Below are 18,755 nucleotides of genomic sequence, written 5' to 3' on the forward strand. Positions count from 1 at the left end.
TCTAATCCATCTAGATAAGAGTGTAAACAGAACATAGGACAGAACTCTAATTTTGCTAATTTGAGTTGCCTTGTTGTAGGGTATTATGTCAGGACATACGGAGGAACTTGAGTTTCACCTCACAACCTCTGAAAGAAAAACCAGACCCTTCAGATCTCTCCTTTGCTCCATCCCCTTGCAGCCAGGACCCAAACCCTGCCTTGGGGAATGTCTGGCATGCTTGACTGCAACGTGAGCAGATGTACTGCAGACTTTTTGCCAGGCTAGCTTTCTCCTGGTTTAATGAGATGAAGGAGCCTATCAGACAATCACATTAGAACCAACTCATGCAATGAGGACCAGACGTGTAATGACCTCTGGAACTGCCTCCCAATCCTGCAGTATAAGCTGAGGATCACATACAAAAGGGTAGGGAAATATACTCACAAACTCACTAGAGTGTTCACGGTGCTCCGTGTAACCCGGCCTATAAATGAATACCTAAGTACGCATCAGCATGGGCATTCACGTTACAAGTTTCTGAAATGGATAGAAGCCTTTTGATAAAACATAGTAATGTCTTATTTCAGAGAAGGTAGAAACACCCCTGGAAGTACCCAAGGCCAGGTTGGACAGGGCTTTGAGCAGCCTGGTCTAGTGAAAAGTGTCCCTGCCCATGAAAGAGGGGTTGACATGAGGTGTTTGAGGTCTGTGATTCTGTGATGCAGCACTGGACCACATTTTCTTTCGGCCACTGTAAGCATCCTCCCTTACAAGTTACAGGGGTAGTTTGCAAACACCTGCATGAATACAACAGAGACATAGGACAGAAAACACCAACTACTTAAGCTAAACATCACTCATAAAAATGACTTGTGTTTGAAGTCAGTTATAAAACTGCATATAAAGTAAATACCTAAAATACCATTGGAAGGCAAGTGATGTTTTTCATAGAATTAGGAATGCTTTTCTGCAAGCAGCTGGAAGCCAAAGGCAGATGGCACTCTGTACCAAACATGCCTTCCCAAATTTTGTCAGATAAGGCCTGAGGAGGAAACTGACCTACTCCCCAGGTTCCATGTTCACCCAAACCAAATTTGCTTTCTACAGATTTCCAGTGGCTGTTCTTGGTTCCAAGCTGCTTGTGAGTTTAGTTCTTCCTGCAACAGCTCTGATCATTACTACCTGAGATCTGCAAAAATCCAGCAGACACATCCTCCTAAAAGGTGCCTCCTAGACTTGTGAGATCCAAGCCCTTGCCTTCCTAAAATGCAAATAGAACTTCTGTTTCCCTTTTTCTCCATCCTTCTTTCCCTGCCTTTCCTCATTCACCCCCACACCGATTCCTGTTAAAATCTGAGGGGTCAAAATCAGAAACCAAAGCTTATCTACTGTGAACTGGACTGGGTAAACAACTTATACCAAAAAAAGAACAGGTTTTAGAAAGGTAATCTGAATCTAGCTTTTGCTGCAATAGCTATCTGGTAAAAGCAGTAACAACTTTTTTCCTCACCCAAACTTCTCCAAACCAAAGTCCATGGATTAGATCAACTCAGAATTTAGTTTTCATTAAGAAGTAACAGTGTAAGTTAAGGTGGTTCCTCTTAAGTGAAATTCAGTTTTGCATATTTGGGATAAGGCAAACATTCACAAGCTTAAGACAGTTTCACATCACATATCTTATGATGGAAATCCATGATCCCAAGGACGATTGTCAACTAGGATATGCAGTTATTGTAAACAGACCCCCAAAGATGTTAAAACACAAAGATTTTCTTTCAAAACTAACTGAAGATCTGAATACAAGTGATTTAGTTCTAATACTCTAGTCCTGACTAAAGTTGAACCATCACATGGGTTTCACATTTAACCCCTCTGTGTTTAGAAATAATTGGTTATGGCAGATTAATTCCTGATTTCATTCCTTAGAAACCTGCATGAGACAAGGATGTACCACACCAAAGCAAGAGAGAAGGAAAAAGCTGACTACACCAAAGTCTAAAACTAATTCCTCAAGTAAGAATTAAGAGGAAATTTCTCAGAAGCCTGTTCATAGCCTCTTTCGCAGGAACACGGCAAGGTTTCTGTTTATGGGACCTGGATGCAATTGCAGAACCGTGTAGGCTGGAAGAGATTTCTGGAGGAGAGATTACTCTCCAAGCAAGAGTAATTTCAAAGCTGGATCCAGTTGTTCAGGGCCTTACGGATTTGAAAATCTCTAAGGATGTAGATTCGAGCATTACACACCATTCTCACTGCAAAAATAGTTTCCTTTTATCCAACGGGAATTTCCCTTGCTGCAAGTGGTATAAACAATGAGATTTTTAATCTGAAAATATCACAGACCAGAATAAAAAGAAAAAATCCAAAAGTATGTGTGGCTGCTACAGCCACATATCAGAACTCTTTAAAAATTCCCTTTCTAAAACTGTTTCATAATGAATAAGGAGTCAACTCAAGATACTTCACATTAAAGGCATAGTTGGAGCAGAAATTCATCTGGTAAATTTTTCAGGGCAGATGTTAATATATCAGAATAACAGGCTTAATATTAAATTGATTGCCAACTCTGAAAAACGTTCAATATTTTCCAGAAAAAGAACAGGTGAGGAACCATGCAGGACCTGAGTAGTTCTTGGGGTTTTAGGAGTTCTCCTTCTGTTTTCTATTTCTCTTAAAGAATTTTCCCCATACATGTTGCCAGGGGGACAAATTACTGAGCGCTTAAGAAAAACTAAAAGTCCTGGCCACTGAGGGCGGGGTCCAATGAGCTGCTCTTTGTCACCTGGGCTTGTGGGCTGTTAGTTCCCAGCATTTGGACAGAGAGAGGCTGGAAGGAATTCATCAACACTGCAGGTTTCTGGTTTTTTTCGGCTGCCTTCCTTCTACCGGAGAGATCCCGGCATCCCAAGCCCGCCTTTCCCTGCCCTGCTAGCAGCTGGGCTGTGGCTGCCCTGCCCCCGCCGTTCCTTTGCAGTTGCTTTGAGCCTTTGCTGTTCTGTAGCTCCGCATGCCCTGCCTGCCCAGACCTCCAGGGGGGGTTCCCGCTGCAGCTCCGGAGTTCGATACATCTCGTCTGCCACCTGGGATTTGCCAGCCTGCTGTTCCCAAGGGTCCAGCCGGACACCGGGATCGGCTGCCCAGGGGTTTGTGAAGCCTTTGTTCCATCCCTTCCCGGGATCCCGGGGCACCGGTGCCGCGTGCTCCCCGAGCTCGCTCCGGAGCGCCCCCTGCAGCCGCGGGGGAGCCATCGCACCTGCCCTGCTCACCGGGAGCCGCCAGCGCCCCTGCCGGCTGCGAGCGGAACTGCACCCGAGGGGAAAGGGCCTGACAGCCGAGAAGGCTGGGACTGGGTTTGTGATTGTTTGCTGTTACTGCCATAGGTATTGCTGTTTGTTTGCCTTGTTATACTCATATAGATATATAATAGTAAAGAACTGTTATTCCTGTTCCTCATATCTTTACCTGAAAGCCCCTTAATTTCAAAATTATAATAATTCGGAGGGAAGGGGGTTGCATTTTTTTTTTTTTTTCATTTCAAGGGACTCTTGCCTTCCTTGGCAGACACCTGTCTTTCAAACCAAGACAGTAGTGCATCATCCCGTCTGATTCAGTCCAAGAGCAAATGTCTAGGGTACAGCAAAAGAAGAGCACCTGACAATAATTCCCCTTTGCCTGTACATCCACGTGTACTGCAGGCGGCGTCTGCCTCTCTCAAGTCCTGTGGAAGTTTCTTCCCCAGTGCACTGAAACACTGCTGTTCCTTGTGAACACAGAAGTTATTCTCAGGCTTTGTACTGCAGAACAGTAAGGCAGCCTTGCCCATGAAATCTTAGTGCCTCTCTCCTTCCTTGAGTCATGAAAATTATCAAGAGCTTGACCTATTATATACAGAGTACTCTTTCATCCCACTGTTACACCACCCCCCCCCCCCCCAAAAAAAAAGCAATATAAAGTAACACACCCTGGAGATTATATCAAATAATCTCTTTCTGACAGCCCATTTGAACAGCTCTGAGCAGTCACAACTCTCATTGCCCACATGTGCTGTCCAGAGAAGGAACTTTCCAATGCCCTTGGCAAACATCAAGGGTTAGAACACCAGTCTCAACCCTACAAAAGCTTGACAATACCTTCTCTAAAGACACTAATTTCACCTGGAGATAAATTATCAAATATTTTTACTTGGTTTAGTATTTCTTCTCTGTAACATTGCTTGCACATTTCTCCCGTATTAACCTTTAAGCAGAATTTAAGCTGATGCAGGCATCTCAGACATAAAATGAAAGCCTTAGTTACTTCTGATTTGATTTTATTCACTCCAACATTACTCTTTTTTCCTCCCTTTCCAAGCTTCATTGCCATATTCTTTTGGAAAATGGCACCCTGTGTCCAGTATTGCAGTGTTATAGCTGTGGTATCTAAAAAAATCCTCAGAAAATATTTTAAATGTTCTGAAGAAGGGTAGTCGTAAGATGTAAGAAAGACTGTATTAGTCAGGTGAGTTGTGGTACAATCAGGTGCCAGACCCAATTGTAAAGAATATCATCTTTGTTTAAGCCGCCATGAGGGAACCAAAGTGTGGATACTCTTTTGAGCCTTGTCCACAGCAATTTCAGCTAATGAGTTTTAGCTGACCAGTGGAGAGGTCTGAGATCACCCACAGAACACAGGACATTTAGTTATCTGTGAAACCTCAGTAATATGATTAGTCTGGATCATAATAACACTTTAGAAGTAAAACGATAATAACCCACCTTACCACCAAACACTTCCTCAGCACCTCAAGAGTCCGATTCAGTCTTGGGCACAGCTGTGTCCTGCTCAGGAGCAAGGTGCCTCCAGGGAGACACAACGTCCTTGAGACCATGTGCTCACACAAGTGACCGTGAGGGGTTAGCTCAGCAATACCAGCAGACTACACCACTCCACTCCCTACTCTTTCAAACTCCAAATATCTCAAGGATTTTCAGATTAAGGTCATAGCTTTTATTTAATGAACTGGAAATAATGACATGCTTCTGTGACCAGATGCCCTTCTGCAGGTCAGGAGCAGATGTTGAACACAACTCAAAAGCACAATTCACTTGAGCAGTTTATGAGTTAAAGTTAGTGAAGTTTGTCTTTACAATTCAGTAAAGAAATGTTTAGCAAGGTGCTAAATCGGCCTAAAATGGCAAGAAATTAATTGTCAATAAATATGCAAATAAAATAAAGCACAGGTAATAAACTACAAACAAATAGTACCTGTATGCTGAAATCATGTCCAGTTTCCATGAATCCAAAACCTTCTGCTTTTCTAACTCCTGTGGAGCAATCCCAAAACAACACTATTGCAACTGGTTGGTATATTAATGTAATATTATTTCTGTAGTAGATGCAGCTGGAACTACCACCGGAGCATAAGAAAATGCCACCATCCCAGCTAATCCCAGACAAAGAGGGTATATTTGGTCTTGCTGTCCCAGAAGTTTTAATACTCCAATCACAACCTGAAAACACCAGACACAAGGTGAGGCTGTATATCCTGAGCTGCAGAAACTGTATTTGACTTTACCAAGTATTTCTACTATAATATTTTGTTGAGAAGTTGCACTGATTTTCCCAATGAAAACTGATCCAAGGGGCCATTTTAGCCTGCCAGGCTGCATATACCTACTCCACCATTCAAAAGGATTTCTCTTGTGAACAGAGCTCTAGAGCTAAGCTTACAAAGCCCCATGAACAGCATTATGATGAAGTGTTAACTGCAGAATAAATCAGCTTAAATCCAGGGATTCGTTCCAGCAGATTAAGAACTCGATGCCAAAGAGAAAAGAAGAGGTCCTGCTCCTATTTTAGAAATATCTCACTTTGTTTTGAGCCTGCCACCCACTATTTCCATTTGGTGGTCTTAGTCCTTTTATCAAAAGAGACAGTGAATAGTGGGTTCACATACACGCCATGCTGCTAAGACTGTGCTTCCATCATATCCTCTTCAAAGACATCTTTTTGAAACTGAGGAGCTTTGATCTGTTTATCATTCTTTACAAGAAACTCATTGCACAGCTTTGATCAATCACATCAACCTTTTCAGAATCTCTCCCAGTTTCACTGGGTCTTTGAGAGCAATGGGACTAGAACTCATGCAGCACTCACAACACAGGCGCACTGTGAGCTTACACACCACTGTTTCCTAGTTTGATCACCATTATTTTTCCACCAGCATTTAACTTTCAATTTGCTTTTCTAAACTATGAGATAATATTTTGATAGAACTGCCTATTATAACCCTCAGTTCTGTCTCTGACTGGAAAAGCAATTCAGAGCTCATTGCTGTACATATACAGTGGGGGCTGTTCTCCAGCTGCATTACTTCACTATGCTGAATTTAAAATGCTGCTTTATCACTTAGTACCACAGGATTTTTTTCATGTTTCCTCAAAGCTAACTTCCATTTACTATGATAATGTATGTTTGCTGATAAAAATAAATTTGTTGCCTGTCTTCTGCTTATTTTTCTGACTTTGACTTCTCTGTGCTTCTGGCTTCCATATCATTCTCTGGCACTGGTTAGTATTGTGAAAATACTGTATAAAATAAATCTTCCGTCTGTCTGATTTATAGCTGTATTTTTACTGGATATCCCAACAGTCCTCATGGTCTCAGAAATGCCAGTTATTCTTCACTCACCTCCTGCACCAGTCATCCTTCCATAAAGCTTTATTACTTCCCTTTGTCCTCCCAGTGGCTTCTTTCCGAGGTGCAAAGTCCTAAACCATTTAATGTCTCCTTCCGTCTTCTAATTCCATGCCTTTGCTCTCTCATCAGCTCTCTCTTTTCTAGTTCTCTTATACTCAAAAAATTTGCCAGATTATGCTGATAATGAGCTCCAGTGTTGATTATTCCTATGATTTCACTGTTTTATAGGACTTTCACACTTCCTCAGGGAGATAGAGTTTCTCTTTAGAAGTGTGCCTTAATGCTGCCACAAACCTTCATAAATGTGCATGCAACCTTTGACATAATGCCCTGCTTCCCCTACCACTCCCAGAGTTGGGAATTTCATTAAAAAATATTTTATTACATAATTTTAAATTTAAGATGCTCGTATGCTTCTCTCTTGACCTCAAGTTGACTTCAACTTTGATTTTTTTTTTATTAGCCCTTTTATGTACATTTGCTCCATTTGAGTATGAGCTACACGAGGTTAGTACCTAGGAGCTGCGAAAAGTGTCCATCCACTGCAGAGAAGTCCTACACTCCTCTCCTTGTTCAAGAGCTTTTATGAAACGAAGGGTGTAGAGGGAATCATCACAGGCTCAGGCATTAATTTCTTTTCAAAACAATGGCTTGATCTGGTTTAGTTGAGTAAGTTCATCATGGTCTCTTTCTAGGCTGTACTCTTGGTCTTCTTGGACCCTTCAGGCAATGCTTCTTATGTTGATATTAATACAGTGAAGTCAGAGATCAGTTTCTTTGATCTATCTGAACCTCCTGTCTAGCACAGGATAACACATTTTTCTCCACAGTTCTTTCACCAAACCACACATTGGGATTAAGTAGTCTTGTTTCTCTTGAGATCTTTTGAGTCAGCATGGAATAACTTTGCATTTAATGAAGGGACCAACACTTTGCATTGCAGCCCAGTACACTGGCACCTGACACATTCCTGTTAAATATTCACCTCAGTCAGAGGTTAAATGTTTTCATTTTCCTTCAAATGAAGATGCAGTCAGGGGAGAAACCAAGGAAGAGGTAAAAGCTCCAAGGCTACTTCTCCTGCAATGCCTCTACAGCCAGTTTGGAGTAAAATAGAACCCTCACCATTACTGATTGAAAGCTGTTTTCTACCTTCTATTATGCAATCAGCAGTAATAAAAGTCATCACTCTTCATCTAGCCACTGCATGAGAAAGACAGCACAGCACTGCTCAACCAAGCTTCTCACCAGGTCAGTGGTGACTGTGAATGCAGGTGCTCAGAGGAAGAAGCAGCAGCTGTCAATGTTAAGATGTGACTGTTGATCCCTTAAAAATGAGGAGTATACAGGCATGCCAGTAAAACAAGGACGGAACTTTCTAACAGCTGCCCAGAAACCACTGCAGGCCAGACAAGAGAAGAGAGATCCCCCTCCTACTGCAACTGCACCCAGGAGCTTGGAGCTACCAGAAGATGCTAGGAGGAGAGTACCTCTGCTCCCCACAACATGGCTTTCCCTGTACCTCTGAGCCACACAGATTATTGAACCCTGCTGCAGGGAAGCAGAGACTGTGGGCATGGAACAAGTCCCTTGATGGATGGAAAGGTGAATGCCAGTCTTGAAAGCTGAGGTCCCAGACCCTGGAATCACTGCTGCTCAGAAACCTTGGGGTTTTTTTAAAAACACAAAAGAAAATTTGAGTCTAGTGATTTAGGATATGATAAAAATACTTCAGACTTCACTAAATGAAATATTTAAAGATCAGGATTTAAACTCTGTGAGCCTTTCCTTACCGAACATTTTGACAATACAAAGACTGTATTTGCTTAAGTCATTTTTAGGCCAACAAGGTGACTTATGATGGCTTCTACACAAGCAGTTCATTTTAATGGGGAGACATGATAAAAATAGCAGCATAAGTGCCATGTTTATAATCAATCCATAGCCCAGAACATTTGAAGGCTAGAGATCTGAGGAAACATTAATACATCACATCAAGGAATAAAACTACTGAAAAGCAAGATATCTGCATTACACTTCTCAGTTCAGACAATGCTCAGGTAACGAATTAAGCTTTCTGGTGCAATGTGTTTCGAGCCACTTCAATTTTTTTCCCCAACAACTACTACCAATGAGAGAAAGCAGAGACACTCATATTCTGGAAACCTCCCTAAATGGCTGAATAATGTCTGCCTAAACAATTCTTATTTTACAAAAATGAAGTACTGACAGTATTTCTCCTGCCTTTATACACTGTCTTAAACTCGTATTTCTATTCTACTATGAATTTCTTCAAAGGTTACTATACCATACAATGGACTTTATCCTATTTCTTATTTCTTCGTTTCTTAGAAGGGATCACAGGCTTCTCTGGCTGTTTTATTGCTTTTATTGTTAAGAAACTCCTGTCTCTATTAAAGAAAAAGGAAACAATTAAAGTCAAGGGGGGAAAAGTGGTTATCTTTTGTAAGGCCCAAGGAAAAACCTGGATTATTCTTCCACTACTGACAAAAAAAGATAATATAGTGCTCAGTGAATGCCTCCTCCATCTGTCTGAGAAATCCTATGCAACACCCTTTCCAAAGCTGGCATTTGAAGGCTGTCTTGTCCTTGTTTTGCAACCTCAACAAAACATTTTTTAAACAAGGGAAAAAGAAGATTAAGGTTTTTTTCCCCAGACCAAACCAGCTCGTGAGGACACTTCCTGCAGCTCAGCCCCAAGGGACACAAGCACTCAGCTCACTATCCCTTCCCAGAAGCTTCTTCTGCTCTGCCTCCAGCGCTGCACATTCCCATCTGCTCTTCACTGCTGATGCTGGAATTCCTACAGAAATTCTGCTCCCTTCAGGATATCACAGTTAATTAAAAAAAAAAATAAATTAAAAAAAAAAAAGGGCAGAATGACAGACTTCTTAGACATTTTAAGAAGTCACCGCACTGCCAAGGAAAACAATGTTCAGTAAGGAATTATCATTTTCTAACACCTAAAACCACTGCCAGAAATGGAATGCATTCACGGGGAACAGGCACAAGAGCCCCATCCCAAGAAACCAACTGGTGAGCTCTGCAAATAGTTTTAAAGACATTTTTATACTGGAGTGAGTGCAGCATACATATAATTATAATGGCCTAGAATTCCCCTTGAAAACACTTCATTTAGGCAATTACTACCAAATGTTACAACAAAAGCCATTTCTCACAGTGTAAGCTCAATCACTATCCAAAGGGCTTGATGGATTCATTACCCTTGCGAAGCTTCTGGAGTACACGTGACCAGGCAGCCCTGGTGCTGACACACTTGCTTCCCAGATTTCAAGAACTGCTCAATACCTGGATACAAGACTGTCAGGCTACCTAAAATTTGGAAATCGTTGCCAACATTCCTATACCTTTACAAAGAATTAGTGAAGACAATAAGGAAGTACACATCACACAAAATGTACCAATTCATACTCAACATCAACAGGAAACAAAACAAACAAAACAAAACAAGCAAAAAAACATTTGGTAAGAAGGGTACAAGAAGTCTCCATTACTGCTCTGGTATGACGGTCTCAGGCCAGAGAGGGACCAGAAAGGTGGATAACATTAAGATTGGAAAAGACCTCTAAGATCATTCAGTCCAATCTTTAAAATACTAAATCGTAAAAAATCTTCCATCTACCACCCAAAGTATAGATATATCAGAAAGCAAGATTTGGGGGGAGGGGAGGTGTTGCTGCCTGCTCCGCGGTAAAAGCTGTGAGTATTTCCACAGGGAGGGGGAGGGCGATAAGGAAGATGGCATTTCTTATGCTGCACCTCCACCTCTATGCTTGCCAGCATGCCAACACAGAAGTTCAGAAGACCCAGGATAGCCCCCAGGGAAATCAGATCAACAAAGGTTTTTAACTTCCTTGCAGTCTGGGGCAGGAACTGGAACACTGGCTGAGTGACAAACACTTTTAAGGCAAGTTAACACCTCTGAGTAACCATCACAGACCTGAGATGGCTCCTTCCCTTGGAGCACAGCCACAGAGAAATCAGTTAGCAATTACTGTGACAAAAGAGTCTGGTCACAGATCTTCTGACCACATGAAATACGTCCAGACAAGCACGTATTCAAATACCAGGACAACAAAAATCAACCCGGCTTTAAGTTTTTTAAAGACCGTCTCCAACTGCAAGCATCACACTTTCCAATTCCACATCAATAACACTTTTGCATGTTGGAAACAGGAAAAATGCTCATGGTTTCCATTTTCTAAGGTTTCAACTGCTACCAAAGAGATCAGAGAAAAAGCTTTTGAGGTGGAGGTGTCTCCTGAAGCTTGGCTGACAGCAGGGCGGACTTTGAGTTGTTTGGGGCATTTTAGTAGAAGATCAGAAAAACTCTGTGATCGCTTGAAATCACAGACAACTTGTCTCTGGCTCCTGCCTCATGTGGTCAGCCCCACAACTGAGTCCAGGGGCGGGATAGCCATGAGCTCCAAGTCCATTTAAAACCAGTTACAAATACAGAAATTAAGTGTCCAAAAGGTACTGAATACCTGGGCAATGGTTCTGCTCAGTGTGGACAAAAGAATATTTTAAACCTTTACTCTCTTATGAGCCACCATATAGCAGCGTTCCCAGGCTGGGGTACGCCTGGATCTCTACAGCACACAGCCCATATTGCTGCTGCTCTCTGCGGTGGAGGCCTTGCTTTTTCTTCAACGTGGCACTGGGAAAAAACAATATGGCATTTAAGCAGAGATGACGTGAACTACTTCATGAGCTCTTTTGTACAAACAAAGCTACAGCTCCCCCTGTGCTTTTGCATTCACTCTGCTGGAAAAGTCCAGCTCTTTTGCAACTTAGACATTTGTGCTGAAATCTTGACAATGACAGGTCACTAACTGAAAAATGCCAGTTGAGAGCCCTAGATTATGCCAACTCTTCAGTTACAATAATTCAGTTCTATGGCACGGCAGCATGAATGAGCACAGTGCCCAACACTACCAAGTCACATTGTGGCCGGGGAGACAATCCAGGCTACAGCCCAGCACTACAGGCTAACACAGGCGAGCCAAGGTCTCACCAAGGAGACATCCTGACAGACAGTCTTCTAAGCAACAACTCCTTCCTTTTGTTTCTTACATCATCAGAGCAGCAGCTACAGTGGTTGCATTATATAGGCATTGCACAGTTTAAAATGCTGAATATAATATCCCTTCTCTTAAAGCAATGTCCTCACTGTGAACCAGCAGCCCTGCAGTCCTACAGTTCTGCTCTCAACTCCAAAGTACTCCTGGACCCCCACAGGCACTGCAACCTCACAGCAGCATGACCATGCTCACCTGTGTGGGGATGGAGCAGAGAGGCCACTCACTGACAGGTGACCTCACAGACTATTTGATAAACATGAATTGGCAGGAATACCTGCTGAGTGTTCCCTCCACCTACTGCTAGAAGCAACAAAAAAATATATCTCTTACTCATTTTTTTTTTAAAATAATGAATGTTTCCAATTAACTACTTTAAAAATGTCAGGAAAGAATAGTTTTATTCTATGGCTGAGCTAATACACATGAAGATTTTCACCAAGTCCTGTGCCTTTCTTTAGGCTGGCTGATGGATAAAGCCCAATTGCATTGTAAAATGAAAAAAAAAAATCTTCCCTGGATTTTCTGAGGGCCATATGATATGTATTTGATAATCTTTTCATCCAAGCTAAAGGAGGAAAGTTTAATTTGTAACAAGGGTCATTTCTTTCTGGAAAACCGTATCAGAATGATCTACATAAGGAAAATAGCAAATGTAGAGCTCTTATAAAATGGTTAAAAACACTTCTTTGTCAACCGTGCAGCGTGTCCTTTCTCAAGACTCCCAGCACTATAACATTAGTTCTCCACCAAGGCAGAGACAAGCCATGCAGCACTTGAGCTGGCAGCACAGAAAAGCAGACTTAAACCCCTCCCCAAGCCCCACCTTCTACCATCTGGACAAAGCACAACCCAAACACAAGCCCTCCTTTTCCAATCCAAGTCATAAAACTATACATTAACACAAATCAAGTTTTTCTTTCTGCCTGTGCAAAGGTAGAAATACCTCCACAACCTGAACCCCAGCCCCTGCCCCGATTTTATTGGCTAAGTAATAAATTTCAAAACTACCACAGCCAAAAGAAACCATTAAAAACATAAGCACCTAACTTCAGTTTCCCCACAAAGACAGTCCAAAAAACCCCTCAGGAGAAAACTACTTTGTGTGACAACAGTACTGGAGAATCCAGGCAAATTTTCAAGAACAGATCTGAAAAATCAATTTAGTGAACAGAAATTTCATTAAAGATATATATCCCATGTATTTAGAATACTTAAATGTACCCAGACCCCAAATAATTCTAGAATTTACAAAATGCTATAGGGTATCAGTAGCAAAATTTGTGAATTTCCATTTACATTTTTAAGGTATTTATGATGCTTATAAATAAATTAGAATAAAGTCCATATATAGGATAAAAAGTATTACTAGACCCCTATTAATTTACATAAATACACTAAAGCCCCTCCTTAATCACTGTCTTTGTTTAAGGAAATCCAGATGTTAACCCAGAGTCAGACTGTTTACCCACCTCAGCCCAGGGAAACCATCCAAGACACAGTCACAAAATTGACTGAATTAGTACCTGGTGTAATTCATACACCAAGCCACGCTAAGCTAACTACAGCATCAAACATGACAATATGAAATAGGAAGTGCATGCACAGACACATTGCCTCAGTCTAGACTAGTTCAGCCTGTAAGGCTGCAGTTTCAGTCAGCAGCAGCAAGCACAGACATATGCACTTACCTGACTAAACTGATTCTAATTAAACCCCCGCATTGGTGTACTGCCAGTACAAGACCACTAAATCAGCGTTAATTTGTAATTTGTTGGGCTCATTTCCAGTCCAAGCTGTTTGCAGACTGGGCTCACTGCGGGGCAGGAGTGCCAGAGGGGCACAGGACATGCAGAGCCTCTCCCTAAGCAGCGTTCACAGCAGACAGAACTGCCACACAGTCAACACCGGGAGAACTTGGGAAAACCCTGAGTGGGAAAGCCCCTGCCTGGACTAACATTCAGCTGAAAGCAGACCACAGAGGGTGGGCATAAGTGTTTATTTTTCCCAGGGAGAGAGACTGCAAGGAGCCTTTTGCAGCACTCTGCTATACACTGTATTCATAAAGTCCGGAAAAAGGGGCAACGAGCAGAGTGAAAGTCTCCTTACCATACAAGCTGTTCTGAGAGCAAAGAGAAAAGCTGGCTGAAGATCTGCGGAAAAAACCTCTGAGAGTAATAATGGAGAAATAAAATAACAGACTAAATTCAGCACAGCAGTCTGAAGATAAATGGTCCTTATTTCACATATAGAGTGGTGTACTCCAAATTGATCATTAACATTCAGAAAGTCTTGCTGGAGTCACAACAGACTGATTAAAGCATCAGCTCAAAGTCATTCAGTGCATGAAAAAATAATGTTAGAAAATTATTAGTAATAAAACTACCATATAAAAATATAGAATGGCTGCATCTTAAATCCTGGATGTAGTGCCTGCTCCTTCCTTTCAAGAGGACATAATGGAAAGGAAAATATTTTTTTTAAAGGAAAAAAGGTTTGAAAATATGAATGAGGAATAATCAATCAGGCTAGGGTTCTTCTGCCTGGAAACAGAGATTGCTGCAGTGACATATGACAGAAACCTGTAAAATCATCAGTTGAATGGAGAAGGTAAATCGAGATCAGTTCTTCACTGTGTCCAAACCATACAGCAGCTAAGAGATAGGAAATGAAGCCAGCAGCTGTCAAGTTCAAAACAAAACAGAGGTAGTTAGCACCAACAAGGTGATTCTGTGCTCTGGAAAAATCTCCCTGGGATGTGGCAGTGCCATACATTTCAGTGGATGGGAGACACAGGCTAGTTCACAGAAGAAAAATGCATTAATCATGAACAAAATAAAAGCAAACAACATCTACCTCTTGACATTCTACAAATGACAAGAGACAAGAGGGCCATCAGGCGAAGGCTTCTATTATACATCCTGACCTTATGCTCTTCTCTTTTTGGTCACTTTTAGAAAAGAACAGTGTTCTTACACTATAAAAATCAATTATGTCTCTGGTACTCCTCAGCCCTTTTGTGAACTCACTCAGCCTACCTACCTGGCAAAAGCTGATCTTCTGGGGAGATGAGGACACAGAGGGGCTGGATTAGTGCTCTGATTATTCAGCAAACTGAACTGGATCAGGAAAACCTCCAGTAAATGCTGAAGGTGGTACAAGAGAGGGCAAGAATATGCCAGTCCTTTTGCATGGCAGCCAGTCTTTAGATCAGTTTAAGATGTGTAACACACAGCTTCATCACCAAAACAGAGATTAAAAGGAAGCAGCTGACTGCCTATCTTCTCTGTTCAAACACACAGGTAAAAGTCACAAATCCAGCTCTTGTGGGGGGAATAAAAGTGCTGGTTTCACATCTTTAGTCCATCTGGTAACTACAAAGAGAGTCTGCTTTATACATGGCTGAATAGTAAAGGTTACGTTAAAATTAAACATTACATTTATAACATCTACTGTTCTTATATTATGTAAAATAAGGAAAACCCCTTTGGGGAACTAAGCCCTTTGTAAATACAGAAATGCATCCAAGTCTAGGAAGGACAATAGTCAGATGAAAACAGAGCTATTCCTTCCATGCTTCCCACAGCATCTGCTGAATTACTGCAATAAATGGTGCTATACCAGTCACAGAATACAAGGAGATATGACCAGATGAAAAACGGTGAGTGATCAATAAGATCATTAAAAATCCAGCAAATCCCATTTACAATCCAGAATTTACAAGAACACAACTGAAGACCAAGTGAGGTTATGGAAGTCTCTCTTCAACTCTGCTTTGCACAGTAGAAGGCACAGTCGCCCAACCCTTTCCACAGCAGGACCAAATCACAACTGCTTGGCTTAATAACTGACCTGACTGGCCAGAACACTGGGAATTTCGGGGGAAAGCAATACAGGATTTTATTATTCCTCCCAAACCACATTCACATGAACATGAAACCACTGAGGGGCACGGAGACACCTATCAGGAACACTAACATTACACAAGGAAACAGTACCAAACCGCTCCTCTGCTCATCTGGAACCATCACAGGTTAAACCAGGCCACAATATTCACAGAGACAAAATAGCCTGAGCCAGCCCTGCACAGTGCCCAACATTGGCTTAAGCAGCACAGACATATTTACTTGTATCCAAGACACAGCTGACACAAGAGCACAAGATAAGCCCTGCTCAGGGCGGGTTATGGTGTTAGCACTGCCTATGGAAACAGAACTGAGGGTTTGGCTTCACCATTTTCCAGGAAGCAACTAAGCTACTGTTTGTGAGAATGACAATTAAGTAATTAAAAATTAAAACCCCTAGTCTCTTCTTACACATAAAAAACAACCACCCCTCCCCCCCCCAATTTAAAACTGAATTGCTTTCTCTTTTGTTTTTATCTTTGTCCTTGAACTATACTATGACTGTAGTTTTTTGTGCATCTTACTGAAATAGCTATATATTTCTACTTTGCTGTAATGTTTACCTTGAGCATACAACAGAGGAATGTTTAAAAAAAAAAAGTCTCAGAAGTATTTTTTAAAAAATTTTCTAGTATATCCTTAAGGAACCAAAACACATGTTGTACATAATAAAGCCTCTGAAATCTAAAGGTACCACTACACTTACACTTTCCAATGAAAAACACTGAGGACTGTGGCATGTATGACCAATGTGACATATGAGCTGCAAATGGGAGCACTGGAGGGTTTCTGAAGGTAATCTGAGATTAGAAAAATGCAAATCAAACATGGTTATTAATTTCAATTAATTTTTAACCTCAGATGCAGAATGAGTAGCTAGGAAAATAGTTACAGGCTCCAATAATGCTGCTTGCAGTAGTTGTATAATTTTCATTGTATAATATTGTTTAATTTTCATTGTGTAACATTTCCAGCTTTTATCTTTGCAAACACCTCCATACCAGGCAAATATAAGGCACACGAAGCTGCTGCCCTAAGACAAGGTGCCTTGTGTGCCACACCAGTTTCAAAATCCAAACAAATAATTGAAACTGGAACAGTCATTGCCCATCTTGAGCTCCCTCAACAATCCCCAGTCCAGTGGTCAATAATCCAGATGAATCCTACTGATCACCTTGCTTCTTCCCCAGTTAACTAAGCGAGACATCTGGTAAGCTCTGCTTACCTAGCCCAAGGAAATTATTGTACTAGAAAACCTTCATACTAGTTTTAACTTGAGCTCCTTGACTTTACATCACCTTTTTTCTTTTCCCCCCAGACTGATACACTGCTGCTAAACCTGGTTTGCCAGGCTCCATCATTTGGAAGACTGTTGTTTCTACAGACAAGGCAAAGCAGAAGCTAAAGCAATGAGCCTCCAAGTCCTCTGAACACGGGATGCTCACAAGCATGCCTGACGCACGTAGCAGAAGCAGATTCTTCACAGAATGGCTTGGGTTGGGAAGGACCTTAAAGCTCCCCCAGTTCCAACCCCTTGCCATGGGCAGGGACACCTTCCACTAGACGAGGTTGCTACAAGCCCTGCCCAACCTGGACTTGAATACTTCCAGGGATGGAGCATTCTTCTCCACTTGGAACCCCCATTTATCTCATCACCTCAGTATTCAAGCACAAAGACTCTTGGGTTTCCCGGACACAACCCCCCGATCCCTACTAGACAGTTCCTGTTCTCCGGAGCAAACACGCATGTGGCCAAGCCCCAATCTTACAGCAATTCATGGTGTGACCACACTTTATGACACGACTGCACACCGGCTCCAATCTCCTCAGACTTGAGAGCCACCAAAGAACGGTACAGACCCCAGGCTCTCAATCAGCAGTGCAACACCCCGAGGCAGTGCCATGAGCCGCCAGCCTCCCAGCAGCCAGGACAGGGCTCACGGCGTCGCTTGTTTTGTAATATCCCATCTTCTGTACTGCTGTTTATAACGATGCTCTTTAAGATAGCAGAAGCCTCTGATTTTGCTACAGTGTTTTCAATTCCTGTTGTGACTTATACTAAATACAAAATATTTCTTAAATAGAAAAAAGAGACATGATGATTCAAATCAACAAAATTTTTTAAAAGCTATTCCCTTTCCATTCATATTCCGACAAGGCTGGGCCGAATTAAAGATAAACACCCAGTTTGCGTTGTCTGAAGTAAATAATGCAAACGAGAATTCTGACATCTGAACACCCGGAAGAAAAGCTATAAATGAGAGAAAGCAGAACGCCCGACGCACTCCCGTCCCTTATTTACATGAAAAAACCATCTCCGCAATAACCTCGGGCACTTCCGAGGCGTTTCCCCCGCTCCCAGCGCAGCCCGGCGTGACGAGGATCGTTTCCCACTCGCAGCGGGGGGAGCGGGTCCCTCCACCGGCGCCTCACAGCGGGGCCGGGCTGCGCTGAGCCCCCCCTCAGCGGCGCTTCTCGGCGGCGGCACCGACCTCCCTCGCGGCGAAACCACCTCCGGCGGCGCCGGGGCCGGGGCGCGGCGGGACACACGGTGACCGCGGGCGCGGCTGCCCTCGACCCCAGCCCGCCCGCCGTTGTCGCGTGGCACCTACTGCCCAGGGGCAGCCACGCATCCCAAAGCCGCGGCGGTTCCGCGGGGTCCCGGGGGGGTCCCGTGGGGCCGGCCCAGGGCTCACCTGGACCGCGGTACCTCCGCACTCCGCCCGCCGCGGCACGGAGCGCTCTGCGCCTGCGCGGGGCCGCCTCTGCGCGGGGTCGGGACTACAAACAACATGGCGCCGCCCCCCACCGCCCTCGGGCGGCGCCTCTCGCAGCCTTCCCCTCCCGCCGGCAGATGGCGCCGCCTCCCTGTGGGCGCCCGCCGGGCCCCGCCCCGGCCGTGAGGGCACCGCGGGCGGAGCCGGAGCCGGGGCGGAGCCGGAGCCGGGGCGGAGCCGGAGCCGGGGCGGAGCCGGAGCCGGGGCGGAGCCGGAGCCGGGGCGGAGCCGGAGCCGGGGCGGAGCCGGAGCCGGGGCGGAGCCGGAACCGTGCCGGGGCGGAGCCGGAG

At 43.4% G+C, this 18,755-nt stretch overlaps 1 protein-coding gene across 3 annotated transcripts in view; it reads right to left on the minus strand.

Annotated features, from left to right (window-relative positions):
* NDRG3 (NDRG family member 3) overlaps nt 1-18,480 on the minus strand; it is a 62,619-nt gene extending 44,139 nt beyond the window's left edge. For all 3 annotated transcript variants that reach the window (XM_048321633.1, XM_048321632.1, XM_048321630.1), the window contains exon 1: nt 18,385-18,480. The gene's annotated coding sequence lies outside the window, so the exon portion shown is untranslated. The remainder of the gene's footprint in view (nt 1-18,384) is intronic.
* Between the last annotated feature and the right edge of the window lie 275 nt (nt 18,481-18,755).

Source organism: Corvus hawaiiensis, chromosome 17, assembly GCF_020740725.1.
Source record: "Corvus hawaiiensis isolate bCorHaw1 chromosome 17, bCorHaw1.pri.cur, whole genome shotgun sequence".
NCBI lineage: Eukaryota > Metazoa > Chordata > Aves > Passeriformes > Corvidae > Corvus > Corvus hawaiiensis.